Below are 21577 nucleotides of genomic sequence, written 5' to 3' on the forward strand. Positions count from 1 at the left end.
CCTTCATCTGTATGACATCCTACACACAAGGACCCCTCCCTTCCAGGAAGAGAAAAGCTGGTTTAGTTCCTGGAACAGCTATAAGCCAAACTGTCACATAAAACTACTGTGGCTTCCAACCAACTCCCCCCACACCCCCACACCCTTGGGAAGGTCTTGAATGGTACACTGAGTTAGATCTGAAAGTTGTTTTGCTTCACCAAATGCATAGTGCCCTGCCTAGTTACCATTGTGCAAATTGTGCCCAAACTGTTTGAATTCTACCTCAATTGTTTACAAGGTATATAAGTCTCTGTTAGAGTTTGCCTTGGGTCATCTCCTCTTGAAGTGGGAGGACCCCCACATATCTGAATTAAACTTCTCTTGCTTTTGCATAGATCACTGAGTCTCATTCAAGAGGTTCTGGAAGAGGTTCATCTCACAGTGTTCTCATGCATTTATCTCTGTGGAGTTAGGACAAATGGAGCTCAAAAATGCATGTAAGGAAAACCAATACATCATGCTGTCATTAGTGAATAATCCTTCATCATTTGTCCTTTCATATGCTTGCTTTAGCAAAACATCATTTCACTTGCATCTGCTTCAAGAAAACACTCCTTCATGTGTTTGCCCCAGCAAAACACCATCAGACACAACTGACTTTCCAAAGACTCCTTAAGTTTCCACTTTAAATCTTGTCTGGGGATTACCTATTGAAAGACAGCGTTTTAAATTAGCTCAAAACTCAGCAACAGGCTCTGACTCAGGAAGACAGATTGTTAAAAATGCAGGAGAACAGGTTCGGAGACACTGACCCTCCAGTTTATCACCGGACTGAGTAAATGAGTAATGGGTTTTGTTCTGCCCCTGTGATGTTTGTTCAAGTCCCCTTTGTGCCCTCCAGCCAATGTGTCCTACAGAGAGTATTTCAGGAAACCGAAGGCCAAGCCTAACCAGATGTGTTTCAGATGCAGATGCAGATGCCTCATCAACTCTGACAAACATTTACCCTAAAGGACAATCAGGATCTGTTCTCAGGAGAATGCTTGACCTTTCCCCTAATTTAAACCCTAGAGTCTTAAGAACAATTTTGTGACTTTGAGTTTCCCCTTGTGACATTTTTGGTATTTCCTTTTGACATCCCCCATCTCCTGGAGCTTGTGACTTCTTCCTTTAAAAAGCCCTTCTCCCAGCCACTCCGGGTCGACACCTCTGTCTCCTGCTTGGGATTCGTGTCGGCCCGGAGATCTCCGTAATAGATCTCCATAATAAACCTCGCCTTTGCGTATTACATCCAAAATGGTCTCTCTGTATCTGGGGTCCGCGACTTCCCGAGACTTGAGTAAGGGTCTCTCTCTTCGGGGATCTTTCACTATGATGTAGACATCTCAACTTGACTTGTCTTCTTGGCCCGGAAAGGCTATGTTTTGTTCCTCTCCTTCCTCCCTGTGTAACTGTCATTAGGCAATGCACAGGAAAAACCCCAAGTCTCAAAATGATTCATTAGGGGAAAAAAAATCACGGGAGGGCAAAGGACTAGGCTCAAATGAGGAGGAAGACCCTGAGGACTGTCAGGTAGCTGATTTAGCCACTTAAAAAAAAAACAATTGATCTAATTAGAGAAAAGAAATGGCCTAACCCATAACACCCTTTCCCTTCCTGTCCCCTTCTTCCCACCTATGAGCCTTCATTGACTACAAAGGCTAGACACCCAGAAATTAAGAACAAAATTTCTAAATCCCCACAGATAAACCCTCCCCTAACTAAAAATGTCCACATACCACCACCCAAGGCTGTTGAATATCTCTGTAACCTCAAAGATATTGGGAACAATTATACACAGCCATCTATCTCAGCCTTAATGACCCCGAGGCTCCAGGACCTCCTCCCATAGGGATCTTCCCTGTTAATCTGGGTTTAACAAGACAAATTAAATCAATTAAATTAGTAATGTTTAAGAAGAGACCAGCATCACTGAGGTAAAGTCTTCTGAGAAGTATTTTCTGAGAGCACTAAGAAGTTGTGTTCTTCTTGGGCTGCAGCTGGATTTCATGGTTTGTAAGAGTCACCCAGGTGGTAGTAGTGTTGAGGGCATGAAGGGATCATGGAGAATAGTTGAGGCTTGGCACTATGAGAGGCCAGGAAAGGCCATTGGTGAAGGTGTAGCCTCAGTTGCAGTTGATGGTCCAACAACCTTATCTGGGAAGGAATAACTCTAGAACACTGGCAGGCATGCCAGGGAATAAAACATGAACAATATGACAATGAAGCATAGCTACCCACAATATTGGTATTACCTCATATTAGGCCTCTTCCCTTGTGAAAACCTTTGCAGCTACAACACAGTCCAATTCAAAATGTTTTCAATGTGGAGAAACTAGACACCAGAAGGGAGATTGCCAAAACAATGATCCAGCTATCCTTAAACCTCCTAAATCCGTCTGTCCCTGCTGCAAGAAAGGTTTCATTGGAATCAAAGATAGCAATCTCAATATGATCAAGAAGGCAAGCTCCTGCCACCTTTAAACTCCTTGATGGGCAGCCCCCATTCCCACCAGTAAGAAGGAAAAACCCATAACTATACTGAGTTATTCCCATCCTAGAAAATTCTCACCCTTAACACTCAATAAAAACTGAAAATAAAAACTTAAAATGCCTGATATACACAGGAGTAAATAAGACCATACTAAGGCAAGTTGAATTTCCTCCTACATTGGACCTTCCTACCAGAGCCTCAACTGATGTGAGTAGGTGGTCTCTCCAAAACGTTTATTACCCAAGATTTTTTAAAGGGAAGACCTAGATGGAACAAATGGTACCATCATGCCCTTAGTGGTTGACATGGCTACTAACTTTCTAGGTAGAGATATCTTAGAAGATTTAAATGTGGTCTTTGCTTGTAGGTAACAGGGAGAATGTTTCCAGACAGATAAAATACCAAGATCAAAAGAACCCCCAGTTCTAAGGGCCTGCCTAGAAACTCGCTGCCTAGAATGAATCGTGGGTGATTTCATCTGGGTTAACAGTGGCCTCTTAACAGGGAGAAATTGATAATCTTACAATTATTTAAATGCCAATTAGACTTGGGACATAACTATCCCTCTAGATGCCCCAGTCTTTGTAATTAAAAAAAGAAAACCAGAACCTGGAGGTTCCTCCAGGACTAAAGGGCAATCAGCAAAATGATGAAAATTCAGGGCTTACCTCAGTCTGACCTTCCACTTGCCTCTACCATACCATAAGCACCCCAATATTGGTACTAGGCATTAAAAATCATTTCTTTTCAATACCACTCCACAAAGAAGATCAAAAGTGCTTTGCTTTCCCAGTACCTAAAATTAGTAACTCAGGACCAGCTGATACATTGAATGGATCATGTTCCCCAAGGGCATGGCTAACAACCTATTTGCTAGGAAGTGGCAGCCCATGCATTAAAACCTGTTATTAAATCAGGTCGCCATATATACCATTATATGGATGACCCATTAATGTGGCTAGATGAAAAAGAAGATCAAAAACTAACTCTAGAAGGCCTTAAACAAGAAGGTACAAAGGCCCTAAAAGATAGAGGCCTTGTCACAGAAGATAAGATCCAGCTCTTTCTCCCCATCACATTCCTAGGGACCGAAATCACCCTAACCTCACTCAGACCAGCTAAACCAGTTATAGACTTCCTCAATTCATTAACCCTAAGTGCCCTTCAAAGCTTTTTAGGCAATATCAATTGGCTTAGACCTTGGCTTCACATACTAAGCAGTCAATTATAGCCTCTACTTGACTTACTTAAGGGTGATAAAGACTCCTCTATTTGCTCCTTGACACCAGCATTCAAGGAGGCCCTTTGTTCTATAAGCGACCACATTAAAAATGCCTCTTTGCTTGTGAAAGATCCCCGAAGAGAGACCCTTTCTAAAGTCGCGGGAAATCGCGGACCCCAGACACAGAGAGACCATTTTGGATGTAATAAGCAAAGGCGAGGTTTATTATGGAGATCTATTACGGGGATCTCTGGGTCGACACGTATCCTGCGCAGGAGACAGAGGTGTCGACCCCGAAGCTCAAAAAGTCAGGGGTTTATATAGGGAAGGCTAGGGGGGTTGGCGCGGTTACCCACAATTGGCTAATTTCTGGCGCGGCTATAAGTGATTGGCTCATTTAAACATGGCAGTGAGATTACAGCACAGCAGGAGAGTATGTATTGACTGGAGCATACAGGAGTTTAGAAGCTAGGGGCGTATCAGGGTTTGAAGGACATCTGGTTAAGGTGTGACTCTGAGTAAGCTGGGGGAGGTGCCTTTCTGCCAGATGGTTTGGGTCAGTCATGATAACTCGGGCTGGTTCCTGCATTCCTTTTCTTTATCTTTATGGTCTGTTAGTCCTAGCGGCAGGGCGGGGCTGCCTGGACTTGCTTTTCACAGTGTTTAGTCCTGAGTCTGTGAATTTTGAAAGTTACTCTTTTAACTTCATATTTTTAAACCTTAAATCTGTATAATTTTCCTTTCACTTGCAATATCTACAGTAGCTTGTTGTTGTAAAAATATATAAAATAGAAAGGAGTAATTGTCTTTTACCCCACTAGGCCCACGCCGTGGTGCCCAGATATCTGCTAGATATCTTGGCGGAAACACAGCCCAGCTGCACACTTTCTTACACTCAAACCCTCACATAAAAGAACACACAACACAATAATCTTAGATCCAATTGGTAAAATATAATTGCCCACTTAAACATACAAAGCCCGGTACCATTCATCCCTTGAGAACATTAATAACAACCTGTAAATACACAGAGCAGAATCTTAACATCACCTGCCATGGCTTCTCCCCTCTCTCCGTCTCCTCTTCTCCTCTTCTCTCCTTTAGTCTCCTCCTCTTCCTTCAAACTTCTCTCCCACCCATCTTTCCTTCTCCTCCAATGACAGGCCTCCTTCTATCCTGTACCTGCCTCACCTGTGACATCATCCTACAGTAGCTAATCCAAGTCCTTATATTTATTTCCTCTTCCATGGTAGTTGGAGCTTTATATCAACCTCCTGGAATCTTGCCTCACCCAATTATTAAAATGGCATATACTTAGCATTGCTAAAGTCACTGCTAATCATGTTCTGGTTTAGTACCAAGTTGTCCCCATCACAGTGACTGAGGGCTGCGAAAGGTGTCAACCTTTCTATTGTAAAATAAGTAGATGCAGATGTTGGAAAACCGTGTTGTTAAGGTCAAAGTCTGACATTACCAGAAAACCCTGAGCTCCATGCAAAATTGTGGACTCCCTTTGTCAGTGGGGCTTCCATTTCTCTACCGGAGGCCACTTGTATCAAAATGATTATCCAAGGAATGTCACATTGTCCTTAGGAAATTGAAGGTCCAACCCCCCTTCCCCATCTCCCCAGTCCTCATCAAAAACAAGTTCAGCAAGAACCTGAGATTCCTGGAATGCCTTCCCCATGCTAATGAGGCATCTCAATACCTTAGCCTTCACCCAGTGACCTTTGCCCACTCTGGATATTTCTACCCCCTTCCACAAAACTATATAACCCTTGATCCACCCTGAATAAGGTTGATCTGTTTCCCCAAAGCTGATCTTTGAGGGTGGTCATATCCATTCATACTCATGGGACTTCTGGACTCCCTGTCCATTTCCATTTACCTTTGTGAACAGATATTGACCAATGATCTCAGGGGGCAGGGAGGGTCACAACATAAAGAGGAGAAAAAAAGCCATCAGGTTCACTCAACCATGGATATCAACAAGAAATCACATGATAATAAGCAGCTCCAAGAAAAAGCCAGAGAGTGAAAAGGTCTGGCTTTGGCCACTAAAAAATAGGTGGAAAAGAATAGGGAGAAGTTGTGATTTAGAACTTAGAAAAGCCAGCCAGCTTAACAAACTGCCTGGGTACAATGCCATAAGTTTTCCACAGAGTGTGGCGTTTCAGGGATGGAAAGCACATTTCATTAACAGAATAATTTTTCCTATGACTTTTTTTAGCATGGCTTTTGGTGAATCATCCTTTCTGAGATGTGATCTCTTATCCAGGTTGATGATAGGCTCAGCATGATTAACTCTTAGGATGAATGGTGTGCCATGTCTACCCACAACAAGAAGCAGATCCCATTATTTTGCTAGAAGGAAATAGGCCTCAAAAGAGCACTGACATCTCCAATGGCCTCGAAGGCTATGTTATCATTATGCTCAAGAGACCCAAAAGTTATTTAACTTATGGGCTAAAACTGAGGAATTGATATAATGTATTTCTGCCAGGAAAATGTAATGATTCAATTCTAAGTCTGTTCAGCAGCCATGCTTAGTGTCAGTCATGCACAGCATGCAGGCAGGGAGCTCACTTAGGAAATAGGAAATTAGAAATTTTTATTAATGCAACAGGTGGTGGATCCAATGTGTTAGGCAAGAATCCACTAGAAATTTAAGATTATCAACCTGAGAGTTAGAGTTTTATTTTCTAAGTGAGAGAAAGGTGGTGCCTAGACAAGTCACATGGACTCAAATGTGGGAACTTGAAACAAAGAAAGAGGACTCTGAGGTTCCCTCCTGTGAACAGAGGCAAGATGGGTGCTCTGAGCTGGAGAATGGGCCTGCTTTCTTAGCAGATGCTGATTAGAGTATATTTAATTCAAAGGGTGGCTTATTTGCATTTAGGATAGATTTATATACAGAGTTTGTCCGAATCACATGGGAAATTTCACCCACACTTTGGAACAAGGGTAGGGAAAATTGACTCCAAGTAGAGAGCAGTGGTATTTACCTACTCTAAAAGGTATTAATAAATAGAAGTCTGTGGCTCCCGGTAGAGAGTGTAACAGGTAGATAGTACATACAGTCTGCAGGAAACTCATATTCTTTGTCAGCTCCACAGGAAGTTTGGGTTAATATCCTGGCATGACAAATTAGAAAAAACCTAAAAATAGACTCATATAGTATTTTAGTTTACTTCATTTGTTTTAGATTACTTTAATTTTCAAAATGTGTGTGATTTTGAATTTTGTGGTTATATTATTTCTCTGAGAGAGAATGCACGACATAAGCTTTTCTGGTTGCCACTTGAAGGATATGCTGATTTGAGAAAAAGGTTTTGTCTTTGTGTTTTTAGAAAAGGTGATTAGGCTCTGGACATCTTCCAGAGATGTATGGATCAGATTTGATAGAGGGAGACCCCTATAAAAACTAGATTCAAGAGAATAAAACAAAAAAGGTGCAGAATTTTACCCTAACTTGTCTGTACACTCTACATAGACTGATACAAGAAAGTACAAGAAAGCAACCATCAGTTGCTGAGAAGGAGGTATAATCTTTTGTTTTAGAATGAAATGTTCTGTAGATATCTGTTAAATCCATTTGGTTCATAACTTCTGTTAGTTTTATTGTGTCTCTGTTTAGTTTCTGTTTCCATGATCTGTCCATTGATGAGAGTGGGACACTGAAATCTCCTACTACTATTGTGTGAGGTTCAATATGTGCTTTGAGCTTCAGTTACTTTTCTTTTACAAATGCATGTGCCCTTGTATTTGGAGCACAGATGTTCAGAATTTAGAGTTCATCTTGGTGGATTTTTCCTTTGATGAGTATGTAGTGCCCTTCCCCATCTTTTTTTTTTTTTGATAGCTTTTGGTTGAAAGTCTATTTTATTGGATATTAGAATGGCTATTTCAGCTTGTTTCTTAGGACCACTCGCTTGGAGAACATTTTTCCAGCCTTTTACTTTGAGTTAGTGTCTGTCTTTGTCATTGAGGTGTATTTCCTGTATGCAGCAAAATCTTGGGTCCTGTTTACATATTCAGTCTGTTAGTCTATGTCTTTTTATTGGGGAATTGAATCCATTGATGTTGAACGATATGAGGGGCCAATGATTTTTGCTTCCTGTTGTTTTTGTTGTTAGAGGTGGAACTATGCTTGAGTTTTTCTCTTCCTTTAGGTTTGTTGTGTTGGACTTTTCCTTCTTTTAGTCTCTATATGGCTGGATTAGTGAAAAGTTATTGTTTAAATTTGTATATATATATACACACATACACACACACACACACACACACACACACACACACACACACACGTATATACCTTTGCTTCTCCATCTGTGATAATTGAGTGTTTTGTGGCTATATTAGCCTGGGCTGGCATTTTTGTTCTCTTAGGGTCTGTATGACATCTGTCCAAGATGTTCTTTCTTTTAGAGCATCTGTTGAGAAGTCTGATGTAAATCTGATAGGTCTGCCTTTATATGTTAGTTGACCTTACCATTTTCAATATTCTGTCTTTGTTCTGTGCATTTGGTGTTTCGAATATTATGTGATGGGAGGAATTTTTCTTCTATAATTTTGTTGAAGATGTTTCCTGGTACTTTGAGTTGGGAATCTTCACTCTCTTCTATACTTAATATTGTCAGGTTTGGTCTTTTCATTGTGTTCTCAATTTCTTGAATGTTTTGAATTAGGAGCTTTTTGCTTTTTGTATTTTCTTTGTTTTTTGATGTCTTCTATGGTATCTTATACATCAGAGATTCTCTCTTCTATCTCTTATATTCTGCTTGTGATGCTTGCATCTGTGACTCCTGCTCTCTTTCCTAGGTTTTCCATCTCTAGGATTGTCTCCCTTTGTGTTTTCTTTAATGTTTCTATTTCCATTTTTAGGTCCTGGATGGTTTTGTTCCTTCACCTGTTTGATTGTGTTCTCCTGTACTTCTTTAAGGGAGTTATTTATGTCCTTCTGAAAGTCCTTTATCAACTTCATGAGATGAGCATTTAGATTTGAATCCTTCTTTATAGGTGTGTTGGGGTATCCAGGGTTCTCTGTGGTGGGAGAATTGGGTTTTGATGTTGCCAAGTAGTATTGGTTTCTTTTGTTTATGCTCTTGTGCTTGCCTCTTGTACTCAGGTTATCTCTGGTGTTAAGTGGCCTTGTTGTCGCTTACTAGAACCTGTCCCTCCTGTGACCCTGTGATCCTGTTTTCTTGTGATCCTGGACATGTCAGAACCCCTGGGATTTGAGCTATTACTCAGGCGTGGGTATAGGCCAAGTAGATTGGGATCCTGAGCAAAGGCTCTGCTCCAGGTACGGGTGCAATCCAGAAAGAGCTCTGGTCTCTGGTTGGGTGGGTTATTTGTGTCCAGGGGTCTGAGTGTCCAGGTTGCGACAGGTATTGGGGTGGGGATTAGGGTCTCATTTGCAGTTCTGGATGTTTCAGAATACCTGGGTGTTGAGATACAATTGGGGTGTAGCCTGAATCTGTTGGAATTCAGAGAAGAGGCTCTTTGCTCAGCACAGGTACAAACTGGAAGGATCCTATAATTATAGTCTGACCCTCCCAGTATGCTCATCACAGCATGGTTGCCTTGGATCCATCCCAATGTGCCAAAAGAGAACTCACCATGGATCCAAGATTGAGGAAAATTATGCTTCCGAGCCAGCCATTTGTTTTTGAGAGGCAGAATAATACCTACTTCCCAGCTCCCCAGTTCCACATTCAGAGCAGTAGACTCGACACCCTTCTTCATACCTCCTACGGTCTGATAATATTATTAAGTTAGTGTGTTCAGCATCACTTTTAATCCTGTTTAGATCTCCTTCCTATTGGGCATTGAATTTTTTAAAAGGGATGATGACTCTGTTTTGAATAATGTTTAAAGTCCATAGATCAATAATCATCTTTCTTGTAATTATTGAAAAATTCCATGGATTAAGTCTCTCCCATGTTTAGGTTCCCTGAAGTGACAGCAAGGGCCAATGAAAAAATTCATACCTGTTCAAAATGGAGTTCACTAATACAGATGTATTTATACTTTAGTTTTACATATTAGTATTAACTAATACATGAACACCTATTTGATTTATTATCAACTATCTAAATTCTATGCAATATATCTATGATCCTCTAAGCTAGTTTTCATCTTTGCTGTCAATGTGATTATTGATGGATATTGATAATGGCTTTGGTAAATTGGAGTAGAGAAGCAACTGAAGATAGCAGGGCACAGGGGCACAGAGCATCTGTTTCTCATGAATGCTTTGGCACAGTCCCTACCCTGGGTTTACAACTAATGGGCACTGTGAGGTGTAGCTGTTGGGTTTGTTACAAATCACTTCCTACCTGTGTAGTACCTGCTGCTGCTGATCCCATTGTCACTCAGGTAGGCACATTCTCCTTCCTCAGGCGAGAACCCTAAAGCAAAAACAAACAAATAAAGAAACAAAACAAAAAACTACAAAAGCAAAACAAACAACCCACCCCCCAAAAAAAACACAATGAAAAACAAGAAAACAAACAAAAGACAAAACAAAAGGAAACAAAAAAACCCTGTAATTACTGCACAGGCCCAAAGTATATTTAAACACCTACAGTAATTTTGGCACCTAGCATATTTTACATCCTCAGATCTTGACTTGAACAGTACATCTTTGTCACTCATCCATGTTGAAACCTAGAATGTGTGTACAAGGAAATTGACTGGTGCTTGCTGTCATGTTCCAACTGTTGCTATGGATGATCTCACTGAGGGTGACTTTCATTTCTTGATGTCTTTCACACATGTATGAGAGTAGGGGAAACCCCACTTCCTAGTAAATTTCCTTAAGGACTTTAATGATGAACATGGATGTGTCTGCATTTTACCATTCCAGTGAAATGACTCCATTCAAAATGGCTAACTATGGTTACATAAGAGCTGTCTCTGGGTTTTTTTGATGAGGAGACATTAGAAAGGTTCCCAATATCCCTGGAGTCTCTGCTTCTTTGAACAGGTAGAGTGCAAACAGAGGATCAACAAGTCTTACCCAGGTTCTGCACTGGCTTCCTGAGTTTTGGAGTCCCCACTGCCCATCTGTAGTTCTGACCCCAGTAAAGAAAAGTTTTCAGTTGGTGATGAAGCAGACAACATCTCCCCCAGATGCCATCATCATGGTATAGATTATGAGTGAAATCATTCTACATAAATGAGAGATGACAAGTAAATTGGAAGACATCCAAATAACTCAAGTTTGTCAGGACGTGTGTTTGCTTGGGATTGGCTCTGCATTAAGCACCCACACTATGTCTGAGTTACATCTACACTTAAAAGGTTTGTTTTTCTTACTTCCCAGTGCAGTTTACTGCACATGATGCAGCCATTCATTTGTTACAGACATTATTTATATCTCTTCATGACAAATGTTCACAATAGAAGGAGAAGTGATCTGAAAGAACATATAAGCTGTTACACTCAGGATTGTCTCTCCACATCCAAGATTGCTCTGATGACTCTCTGTGCAGGTTGTTCCTGTGGCCAGAAGCCCACCTGTATCTCTTTAGGAAAATTTGTCATAAAATACAGTAATCCAATACATGTGTCTCTCTATTTCAGATGACCCTTGAGTCTGCCCTGCAGCCTCACCTCAGATAACAGCAGGTTGTAACTGTGGGTTGTCCCCCATGAACAGACAGTCCTCTCTTCCTCCTTCGGAGTCTTGGCTCCCCACCCCACCCCCATGCCGTGGACTGCCTGACCTCGGTTCAGCCGCTTGGTGTGTTTCTCTTTGTATGACACAGATCTCAGTGGTGAGTGATGGAACAAGCATTCTACAGTCACCCTTTGTGACAGTGAAAGACTCCCGGAGCAGGGAGACCCTCACTCAAATCTCAGGATGATGTGACCCCCCAAAAACTCACGTGAGACTGTCCTTGCTGTAATAAACATGAGGTTTATTGATAGGAACCAGTGTACTGGGGTCGAGACTCATATCCCACGCAGGGGCAGTGGAGTTCGACCCCGAGAGGCTGGGAGAAAGGGTATTTAAAGGGAGAAACCACAACCCAAGGGGGCAGGGGTGGTGTCATTGGAAAATCACAAGAATACCAGTGAAAAATCACAAGGAGAAACTCCCTGTTTCTCAAGACTGTTCTCTAAGATTTTATTCTAACTTTATGGTCAGCTAGTACAGGTAGAGGGCAGGGTCTGGAATTTGAGGTATTTAGGGCTTTTTTAAACTTCTGACTTCTTAGCTGCATTTTTTATTCTTTCAACAGGACTCAAGGAGTTACTCAAGACACAAAGAATAGGGCTAAGAAAAAAGAAATGTAAAGAAATTATTAGACTGTGGAACATTTTTGTCCATGATTCCCCAAGGAGGGAACAATTGATGCAGAAAGATAGCACAGGGTTAGTGATTGTTTTAAAGACTATTATGAGACTTTTGGCCCTGAAAATATTCCAGTCGCTGCCTTCAGTTACTGGTCTCTTATTAATGATATACTTAGGACCATCCCTGCAGCAGTCAGTTCTTGACACTGTGGTCAATATTCCCCAGGTTAGGGGGCAAGGGAGCCACTAAAGTAGTTCCAGAAAGAGTCTGCAGCAGACTGAGAGGACGTTTGTTTTACCGAAAGAATTCAGAACAGGCTTTGGCTATGTTTACCCTAGGATGATATCAGGAGAAAGTCTTGGCAAGGGCTTTTCAGCCTACTCCAACTGGAGGCTGTGGCCAAGGTCAGGATCAATGTTTTATTTTCCATGGGTCTCTAACCCAATGAGGCAGCTTGGTGAAGGGCTGGGGACTGCTACTGGAGTCCTGGAATTCAGAGCCACAGGGAGGGCTGTAGTTCTACTAAAGATCAGTACTCCAGTGTTAGCAATCTCTTTATTGGATGTGAAGGCAGGAAGCCCAGCTCAACTGAGACTGCTGACTCAGGAATGGCAACAGAAAGAGTCCTTAAACCCCCAGGTGAGCCAGTTATCTCTGACTATAGCTTACTCTCTGATACCCGAGGCTTCAATTGGATCGCAACCCCCACCCCCCTGGGCAATCCTCCCTGTCCAACACTCTAGAGGCTCAGATGCTATTTTCTCCTGGTTTCTTGGCTCAAGTTCACCGGGTGTGTCTGACAGTCTGGAAGAAACTTCCCCCCTAAAGCTGGCTTTTCCTCTGTGCTTACTAAGGTGATGCCGGGAGCGGATGTGCCATACAATTCTTTTGTCAACCACTTGGCGGAGACAGCTTATTTGGTGTCCAAGAGCCTGAAAATCCCTTTATTAAACAGCTATTTTTTGAAAATGCCAACACCTCTAGGGGATTATTCCTTCCAGACACTGGGCTCCCTAGGCTCCAAACATGCCCAGTGCTCTCCCTGCCAGTCTGACCAGAGCTGCCCTGGTGCTGGATCTCCAGGTTTTGTGTGTGATCCTAGGTGAGGCCAAGACAGTGCAGTCCCTAGGACTCCTGGGTCTGTTGAAATTCCCCCTGATGCAACTTTATTTACAGCCTGTACTCCACCAAGAGGAGCTGCTTGCTCAAAGAGCTGCACTGATTGTCCATTGCCGTTGCACAAGAAAAATTGGAAGCTCTACCACCAACTCCAGGACAGCTGAGATATGTATTCTTCCACAATGTGATACCTTTTGTAGGGTTTAGCTTTTTGGATAATGCAATTATGATTGTTTCAGGAACTCAGATTGAATTGTCTATTGTAATTATTTTGGGAATTTCAACAATGGCAGTCAACATGTTATCTTTTCCATGTATTAACATATTAATTAACTTTCAGTTATTTATACTGTACTGCACTGACTTGGGGTTTGCTTATTTGTCCCCACCAGCGGGGACCCAGTTATTCAGGGTCCCAAAGGGGTGCTACCCTTGGGCCTAAATGGGGGGCGAGAGAAGAAGGAGACCAAGCAAGATTCTGTTGTCAAGGTCTCGTTTATTGGGATGAATGTTACAGCTTTTAAGGCTTTCAGGTAGGGGGAGTGACCTTTGTGAAATATGAAGGAGGGGGAGATGAGGATATAGGCAGTGATAGTTGGAGGCAAAGAAGTCAGGCAATGAGGTCAGGTGGTGGAGACACTGGGTGTTGACTGAAGAGATAACTGGTATCTGCTAAGGGAGCTGAGGCATCCCTTGAATGTTATCTTCCAGTGCCGTAAATTCATGGGAGAGGCTTTGTCCAACAATCTTAAGACTTATGGCAGTCATCTTAGGGGTGAGTATCTGTGGCCAAACATCCCAGAGTCACCTAGCCACTTTGAGCCAAGCAGTTAAAAAAGCGGCTAGGCCCAAATCCAATATGGCTCCGTGCACTTATTTCTTACATAACATGCACAGGATACCTATTTATGTCTTTATTTTTTTTCCCAATGGTTATAATTCAATGCTGAGGTTTCTCCAAATTATTTAAGATGTTTAATATCAGTTAAAATTGTAATTTTCTGCCTGGTGGCATCCCTTCTGTGATATTTCACGGTAAACATTTACAATCATATAAATTCATTCAATTTTTAAAGTTCCACATCTATCCAAAATGGAGCAGTGTTTTCAGTATATCTGACTATTTTAATTTTGACCCATACTGTCTTTAAGAGTCAGAGGTTAATCAGAAAGAACAATTGTCTGGTCCACGTTTTACATAAACCAAGCATGCTAACAAGTGTACTTGTTTCTGATTGGGTTTTTACGTTTAATTTCCCAACTTTGAGCAATCACAGTGAATTCTGGTTTGTGAGAGAAAGGCTATTCTTGGAGACTTTCTGTGTCTTAGAATATGGTCAAAGAAAGCATGAAAAAGGTGAGAGAGGGCCTAGAAAAAAGACACACACACACACACACACACACACACACACACACACACACAGAGAGAGAGAGAGAGAGAGAGAGAGAGAGAGAGAGAGAGAGAGAGAGAGAGGCGAAAGCTGGTGTCAAAATAGGTTTTCCATCTCTCCTTGGCTGACTGCCCTTCTTCCCTCTTTGTTGGGGCCCTTGGTTGGCCTCCTTTTGCTCATATCTTTTGGCTCTTGGGTCTTTAATAGCTTAACTAGCTTATTAAACAACAAATAGATACTTTAGCAGTGAAACCTATTCAAGTACATTATATAGATTGGCTTCAGAGGATTTAGGTGAAGAAGGTTCAGCCTCAAGTCCCATCTCCAACCAACCCTGATTTGGGCGATATTGCCCTTGGACTGCCTAACATTGGCCCTACTTGCAAAGATAGCCTCCTTCACCTTTCAGTCTGTCTGTCCCCTGCCGGGTATTGGCAACTTTTGAGAAACCCCCCTATTCACCTAAGACAGGAGTCCTTAAGTCTGATTGGGTATCCAGTGACGGGTAAGATTGTGTGCTCCTTGATCAATCCGAAGACAGGCTCTACCCCAAAAGGATAAAAGGGAATTCGTTCCCCACTGAGCTACCTGCCACCTTGGAGTGCTAAAATCAGGGGCCTTTCATCCTTTATTACAGGGAAGGGGGAGATGTGGGGAGCTGACTTGCCTGAGACCCCAACATTGATCTAATTAGGACAGACAAATAACATATGAAGGTTTATCTAAAGACAAACTCAGTGGAAAAAACCCAGTGTTCTAGCTAAGCTCACAGAAGTGCTGATACAAATATGGTGGCCAGCGTTGCTTAGTAATAAGCTTGCCAAGTGGAGGCTTGTGACCTCCAAGCTTGTTGGGAGCTAGCTTCTTACAGACCAAGGGCTTGTTATCTTTGCAAAGAGATAGCTTCCTACAGACCTAGGGCTTGTGGCTTTTAGGAGCCACCTTCTTACAAGACCTAGGCCAACATCCTGCAGGTGTGAGCCAACTACCTTATTGGCTAGTACATCAAGGTCTCCCAGCCCCCTGAAGATTTCCTCCTCCTCCAGCCTTGCTATAGTATATAACCAGAACTTGCAAGAATTAAAATTGTCACCTTGATCATACTCTTGTCATCCTTCTTCGTGTCTCTTGTCCCCCATTCTCTTCCAGGTACCCTCTTGACCCTTGTTGACTGTCCTGCAGGATGGGATATTACATGACCACAAGGTATTGCAAGAGATTTTATGTCTGGCCTGGCTGGCCTTACTGAATGAAAACATGTCTTTTCTATGTCTTGGGGCTTGAGCCAGAAGTAATAACACTAGAAAGTGGTACAAACTAATATGCTCCGCATATATCTCATCTGCCTTCCTCATGTTTTAGCCTCAGGTTTTCTCTCTCTCTCTCTCTCTCTCTCTCTCTCAGCAGTACATAATCCACAACAAAAACAACAAATCAATAACTGATCCTTTTGTGCCAGCTCCTCCAGGCTGTCAAATAGAGCTGCATAGGCATCTAGTACCATGCAGGAGGATTGAATAAAAACATTGACTTCCAAATGTTCACAGCTCTCCATGGCTATCTTTTTCTTCCTCACTAAAATGAGACAGGGCAAAGAAATATCATAAAGAAACATTTCCATGTCATGCACAGCCATCCAAACCTTAGTTGTGAGGTGTGTGCTTATAATATAGCTATCATAACTGATCACTAGGAGATTCTTCCTAGCATGAGGGTCCCCAGTACAGAGCCTTTCTGTGGGGCTCTAAGGAATGTATTTTCTTTTCTTCTTTGTGTTTTGTGCTTTGAGACAGAATATAGCTATGCCCTCCTGCCTGGCCCAAATCTCACTACATGGACTGACCTTGCCTGGAGCTTGTATAATCCTCCTGGTTGTGCTTCCTGAGTGCTGGGATTATATTTTGTGAGGAACTCATTTCTAAGCTGTCTGCTCCTTCGGACTGTCCCTGATTTCAGGAATCCTACAGCTTCTTTTCATATAATCTTCCTTCATACCCATCCTTTTCCTTGAAAGAAGAAAGAACTCCTTGTATGGATTTTACTATATGGAGATGTCAACATGCAAAACGTGGCATGCTTAAAATAATTTTTGATACCAAAATTTTAATCATGGGAACCCTATCATTCTTCACACACACACTTATATGTAGGTTTATAACTGAGTCTCTTTGTAGGGATATTGGGGTCCTGTGTTTGCTCTACCACAGCGCTCAGGAACTCAGGGAAGCAGGATGCAGGAAGTTGACCATGCTTACCCCACTCTGCTGTCACCACTGCCTGGCACTGCTCCAGGGGTGTGAAAACACAGTCTGGGAGCAGGACACAGCTAGAGTTGGCTCAGGGGTCCCCAGGACTGCAAGGAATATGGGGCCATCAGGTTCTCAGACTCTTGGGCATTCAGGTGTCTCTGGGATGCTGCAGAAGAGCTGAGAATGGAGTGGGGGCCCATGGAGCTAGATCTAACACCGAGGCCCAGTGGGAAAAGGGGGTGCTCCGGTTGGTCCCACAGGGATAGTCCTTTGCTTTACTGTGGTAGGCTGCTGGCTTGGTGGTAGAGGTGGCTGGGAGTGCTGGCAGTGCTGGGAGGTTTTCTTCGGGAGATTAGATGGCTATATCTGTCATGTGACTGAGCTTTACCAGTCCTGGGCATATATGATGAGAACTCCACATCCTACCACATAGATACTTGCACATCCATGTTAATTGCTCCCCAATCTACAATAACAAGAGAAGGGACCTGACCCAGAGACTCACCAACTGAAAGATAATGTAAGTGTGTTACAGGTACAAAACAAAGTATAATTGAAATTTGGAGAAGAGTGGGGGAACCTAGAAAGTATAATATTAAATAATGTAAATAAATATTAAAGTAACTCAAACTCAGAAGAATGAAACTTATTGTACCCCTCACATGCAGTCCTAACCTATAGTGTATAGTGTATACAGTTGGGAGCATGGGCATGGTATGCCATGTAGTGAAAGAACATGGAATGGTGACATATGGTTATGATGAAGGACAAGATGTAGGCAAAGGACCCAGAAGTTGTGAAAGATGTTATAAAGAGAATTGTCTTTCTAGTTTCACAGCTGCCATATTTTGTTGTTGTTGTTGTTGAGGACAAGTGCATAAAAATGGACTGAGAGTGAAAGTCTAAAATTGTAACCAAAGCTCTCTGGCTTCAGACTGTCTGTTCAACTGTGTGGAAGCTACTAAGATGCCGAGGATTGGTGCTTGGCAGTGTCTGAGTGGCTATGTTGATGGAGCTGTGGAGCATGCTCATCTATGAGTAGTTTTTAATAACGTATTATGTGTGCATGCAAGTGTGCAAGCATGTGTATATGTTGGTGTAGGTATGTGTGTGTGTGTGTGTGTGTGTAAGAAGCTTTGAATGCAGCAATGTTTCAGAAGACAGCTTAGAAAAATAACACATATTTTTCTTCCCTACTTTTTCCTTCCTATAACATATCAGAATAAATGTCCTGCTCTTTCAAATGTCTACCCAATTTCAAGAAAAAAGTGATCTTTGAAGCAAAATACTAAATGCTGACAATGATTCCCCAAATGTTTTTAGTGGGACTGCATTATAGTTGTTCCCAGTTCTCATATCCAGTATCACGAGGCTTCAGTGAAAAGGACAAATGCAGCGGGAAGGGAGGGTGATGTCACTTCTTTTTATCTGACTCTTTTTAGTTCTGTATAATAGTTTAGGCTACACTAAAACTTGTTGGCAAGTTGTTTGTCATGTTTAGACTTGTGTATTTGTTATTGGTGCAGCTAAAGTTGATTTCATAAAACAATATCATGTCTTGGTGGTGCGTACCTTCAATCCTAGCACTTGGGAAGCAGAGCCAGACCCATCTCCAAGTTCAAGGTCAGCTTTATCAAAATAGTGAGTTTCAGGACAGCCAGGGCTACACAGGGAAACTGTGTTTCCAAACACACACACACACACACACACACACACACACACACACACACACACCCAAACACACACACACACACCCAAACACACACACACACACATGCACATACACACACACACACACACACACACAGAGATCATACATGTACATATGTATGCACATATGTACACCATGGGACCCATGGGACATTTCCTCTAGCTGTGGTAGAAAAGTTGTACAAGATTTTATCACCTTATTCAGAAGAGTCTACAACCAAGAGCTTAGGAATCACATATTTGGAGCTTTCTATTCATTATTTTCAGACCATGATTGGAGATATTAGCTGAAACTGTGGGTCATGGTGTGGGTGTGTCTGTATCTTCCCAATTATATCAATCTCCACTGCCCTTACTTTCCTCTATATGCAGCATTCTCCTTGAGATTCTCTCTCTTTGTTCTTTGCCTTGGATAGTTCCCCCAAGTGGACCTCTGTTCTAGAGCTTGTGGATATCATCTTCCCAGAGACGCCAAGCCTGACTTCCTATGCACACCACATCCTGTGTGTTCCTTCACTGCATCTTCCTGCTGGAACCTAAGTTCCCAGAGAATAGGAACTGCCTATGTGTTTTCTCTGGAGCCCTTCCCATAATGCCTAGCTCACAGTGCTCAGTGAGTATAACTGACAATGTGAATATGAACAGAGTGCAGCGGGATATGGAGAGTAAATCACTTACCTGACAAAGCGACATAAAGAACAGTTACAGCTACAATGAGGACCATGATCACTACAGAGCAGAGATGATGGGAAACTGTGGTCAAGGCGTAAAGTGAATAAATACGTTTAAAAAAATATAAAAAAAAAGGATCTCTTTTGAAACTCTGGCCTTCAAAACTGTAATAGAGATTCATGTTTTTGTTGCTGTTTAAGCCTCTTTGTCTATTCTTAAGATTTATTTATTTTTCATTCATGTGTACGAATGCTTGCCTGCCTGCATGTATATATATGTATCATGTGCGTACCTGGTGCCCACAGTGGTAAGAACAGGATATTGTGTCTCCTGGAACTCATGGATCATTGCTAGCCATACAGGGTCTTGGGAGCCATACCTGGATGCCCTGCAAGAACAGTCAGGCCTCTAAGCTGCTGAGTGATCTCTCCATCCCTCAGCAGAATTTTCTTTACTTACATTTTAAATGTTATTCCTCTACCCGGTTTCCTGTCCATAAGCCCCCATTCCTTCCCCTCTCCCTCCCCCATACGGGTTTTTCCCCATACTTCCCCCCGGTATTGCCCCAACACACACTTATTCCCTTGCACTGGGGGTCCAACCTTGGCAGGACCAAGGGCTTCCCCTTCCACTGGTGCTCCAACAAGGTTATTCTCTGCTACCTATGAGGTTGGAGCCCAGGGTTAGTCCATGTATAGTCTTTGGGTAGTGGTTAAGTCCCTGGAAGCTCTGGTTGGTTGGCATTGTTGTTTTTATGGGGTTGTTTTAAAGAACAGCACTAACATACAACTATGTTTGTTTTGCTGCTGTGGTTTCTGTTTTGGAGGCAGTGTCTGTATGATGCCCTGGCTGGCCTAGAGCTCTCTATGCAGACTAGGCTGGCCTATAACTCACAGAGATCTCCCTGCTTCTGCCTCTCAGGAACTGAGGGAAAGGCTTATTATAATAGAATATGACTTTGTATATCATCTGAAAGTTAGCAATAACTACATCTAAACAATATCGACCAAAGGGAACACTGTGGCCAACTGGGTCCCTGCTGCTATCCTTCATGGCAGACATGTCCTTTTCACTAGGCAGGAAAATAGCAAAATTAAAATTTCATTTCCTTTAGGTAGTGGTGAATTGTGACTGTGAAAAGTTGTTCTGAACAGCTGTCACCTATAGGTGGCAGTAGTGTCACTCAGAGGTTACAGTCTACTGAAGACCATGACTGCTTTTTCATTTTCATCTCCATGATGCAAGAGTGGTAGAACAAACGGCATATTTCCTGGTTGGTAAAGTATCCTCAAGAACAAGCTGACCAGTAGTATTGTCATTCCTAGTCACATTTTGGATATGAAGAAACACTTTGACTGGGACTACTAAGCTTATCATGGTTCAGGCTTATATATAATAGGGTAATCTGAACTTTTTTGATATGTGATTTAGAACAAGTTTTTTGTATGAATATTAAACAAACATTGGGCAACAAGATTTAGTGTAACAAACTATTAACTAGTTCTATGTCGGGAGCCATATTGGATTTGGGCCTGGACGCTTTGTGACTGTATGGCTCAAAGTGGCTACGTGACTCTTGGCTACATGGCCACGGATGTTCAATCTTGAAATGACTGCCATAAGTCTAGAGAGTGTTGGACAAAAGCCTCTCCCATGAATTTACGGCACAGAAAGATAACTTTCACAGGATGTTTCAGTCTGAGCAAACACCAGACATCTCCGGCGTCTCCATTGCATGACCTCTTCACCTTCTGCTCTCGCTGCTGGAATGCCCTCCTCCCTCCATCCTTTGTGTTTCACAAAGGACACTCCCCCTACCTGAAAGCCTTAAAAGCTGTAATGTTCACCCCAATAAACGAGACCTTGACAACAGAACTTTTGCTTGGTCTCCTTCTTCTCTTCACCCCCATTTGGCCTACAGGTAGAAAGCCTCTTCGGGACCCTGAATAACTGGACCTGCTGGACGGGTCAGTTCTATTATTAGTTATTAGTTACTAATATTATAGAATACTAGACAGTTTTGGGGTGTCAGTTCTTTTTTTCTGAAACTTTTTTATCTTGTTATTCTTTTTCAGAGACCAGAGAAGGGAGTTTTTATTATATTAAACCCAATGTATTTTTGGTGCATAGATAAAGCTTTTGATATTGTAACAAAAAACAAAACAAAACAACTTTACTAAGCCAAATTCTCATTCAGAAATTTATTTTTTAACCTTTCTAGTAGATTTAAATTTATAGGCTTCATGTTTGTGTTTGTTATCCATTTTGATTCAATTGGATGTGGTCTGAGCTTATCACCTTGGGGTGCTTCACCGTGGGAAGCAACTGCCTTAGCATCATATACAGAAAAGATGTCACAGTTTCTCTACTTAAGAACTGTCCACTTTGGCA

At 42.1% G+C, this 21577-nt stretch overlaps 1 long non-coding RNA gene across 2 annotated transcripts; it reads left to right on the forward strand.

Annotated features, from left to right (window-relative positions):
• Window positions 1–12152: 12152 nt before the first annotated feature.
• On the forward strand, window positions 12153–21257 carry LOC120102406 (uncharacterized). 2 transcript variants are annotated; one of them, XR_005503989.2, is made up of 4 exons: window positions 12172–12684; window positions 13222–13939; window positions 15705–15761; window positions 18931–21257. It is a non-coding gene; the product is annotated as an uncharacterized LOC120102406 (long non-coding RNA). The 2 variants fall into 2 exon arrangements; XR_010066279.1 differs by having other exon boundaries at window positions 12153–12684; window positions 13222–15761.
• The last annotated feature ends 320 nt before the right edge of the window (window positions 21258–21577 follow it).

This window comes from Rattus norvegicus, chromosome 4, assembly GCF_036323735.1.
Source record: "Rattus norvegicus strain BN/NHsdMcwi chromosome 4, GRCr8, whole genome shotgun sequence".
NCBI classification, from domain to species: domain Eukaryota; kingdom Metazoa; phylum Chordata; class Mammalia; order Rodentia; family Muridae; genus Rattus; species Rattus norvegicus.